Below are 1,902 nucleotides of genomic sequence, written 5' to 3'. Positions count from 1 at the left end.
AAAAAAAAAAAAAAAGTTCTTTTCTAATTGATTTGCTCTGATTGGACCCAAACAAGATGTACACATTACATTTGATGGTTATGTCTCTTAAGTCTTCTATTCTAGAGTAGATCTAGAGTAGATGAAGTCATGACTGTCTGGCAAATAACAATGAATAGTTGCAAGTTCCACTTATACATGTTTTTGCTCCAATCCTTGGACCCAGTTACTTTGCCAGGGAATGCCATTTACTTATTTGGGCATGGTAATGGGAGACCCCAGTTTTGAGTACTTTACCTCTAGAAGTTGTGATGGATTATCAGAGAACTGTGCATGCAGGTATGTGTGTTTCTTTCCTTTTTTTTTTTTTTGAGACAGAACCTCAGGCTGTCCCCCCTGGGTAAAGTGCCATGGCATCACAGCTCACAGCAACCTCCAACTCCTGGGCTCAAGCAAGTAGTTGGGACCACAGGCGCCCACCACAACGCCCGGCTATTTTTTGGTTGCAGCCGTCGTTTGGCAGCCCCAAGCTGGATTTGAACTCGCCCCCTTAGGTGTATGTGGCTGGCACCTTAGCCACTTGAGCCACAGGCGCCAAGCCAGATGTGTGTTTCTTGATGATGATAGTTTATAGTTATCCAAGTGGAAACTGTGTAACAGCATAGAAATCCCTCTCCTTGGATTCTTTTCTTTTTTTTTTTTTTTTTGAGACAGAATCTCAAGTTGTCACCTTGGGTAGAGTGCTGTGGTGTCGTAGCTCACAGCGTCACAGCAATCCCAAACACCTGGGTTGAAGTGATTCACTTGCCTCAACCTCCTAAGTAGCTGGGACTACAGGCACCTGACACAGCGCGCCTGGCTTTTTTTTTTTTTTTGCCGTTTTTGGCTGGGGCTGGGTTTGAACCCACCACCTCTGGCATATGGGACCGTCACCCTACCTTTTTGAGCCACAGGCACCGCCCCCTGGCTATTTTTTGGTTGTAGTTGTTGTTGTTGTTTGGCAGGCCCCGGCTGGATTTGAACCTGCCAGCTCTAGTGTATGTGGCTCACTCCCTAGCCACTGAGCTACAGGCACTGAGCCACATGTCCTCGGATTCTTTGGCGTAACATTTTAACTACTGATCCAATGCACTATTCATAGTATGAGTGTCTATCAGTGGTATCAAGCTCTCTTTGGAATAAGCAAAGACAATTTTAGTTGGTTAATTATAAAATGTTTTGATAATTTGAATACTAAATATAAATATTGCTCTTTGGTTTCCTTTTCTTTTTTGCCTGTTGTTTTGTAAGTTAATTTTACAAAGGAAGAACTTAAAATCAATTTTTTTCTCTTATTTTTCAGGTAAAAAGATTATAAATCTACTGAATGAAAAAACCTTCCTTGAAGTCACATATACTCCAAGAAAAAACCACAGATGTTTTTCTGTTTTGCCTAAATACAAAATTTAAACAAGTTTCCACAGACAGTAAGATAAATTTTCCTTTCAATTTGATTCTGCTTTATTGTATAATCTTGTATTGGTGGAATTTCAAAGATGACAGCAAAAAATTTAGTTTTGAAGGTGTGCTTGTGGCCTATTGTGTTTTGGTTGGTTTTTGATCACCCTGTGTCTGGTTTTGAGATGCTCTTTGTGTCTGTGGCAGGTTACTTGGTCTCTCCAAGCCAAAGTATAGTCCATATAAATATAGTGAGGGGCATATTCTGGCTCACTTGCAGGGATCACATGAGACAGAGCATATACTGTCACTGTTTTCACTCAGGACACATGTAGACATAAAGACAGGGAAGGAGACACTTCTGCTTCCAGCAATATTAGATGCTTTTTTCTTTTTTATTAAATCATAGCTGTGTACATTAATGCAATCATGGGGTACAATGTGCTGGTTTTACATACCATTTGAAATATTTTCATCAAACTGGTT

General features: G+C 40.4%; 1 protein-coding gene across 6 annotated transcripts in view; it reads left to right on the top strand.

Moving 5' to 3' along the window:
• Positions 1–1,324: 1,324 nt before the first annotated feature.
• PPP6R2 (protein phosphatase 6 regulatory subunit 2) overlaps positions 1,325–1,902 on the top strand; it is a 73,168-nt gene continuing 72,590 nt past the window's right edge. For all 6 annotated transcript variants that reach the window (XM_023509464.1, XM_012801181.2, XM_023509465.1 and 3 more), the window contains exon 1: positions 1,325–1,445. The gene's annotated coding sequence lies outside the window, so the exon portion shown is untranslated. The remainder of the gene's footprint in view (positions 1,446–1,902) is intronic.

Source organism: Otolemur garnettii, unplaced genomic scaffold, assembly GCF_000181295.1.
Source record: "Otolemur garnettii isolate 467f Iridium unplaced genomic scaffold, OtoGar3 scaffold00007, whole genome shotgun sequence".
NCBI lineage: Eukaryota > Metazoa > Chordata > Mammalia > Primates > Galagidae > Otolemur > Otolemur garnettii.
This window is presented reverse-complemented; position numbering and strand designations above follow the sequence as displayed.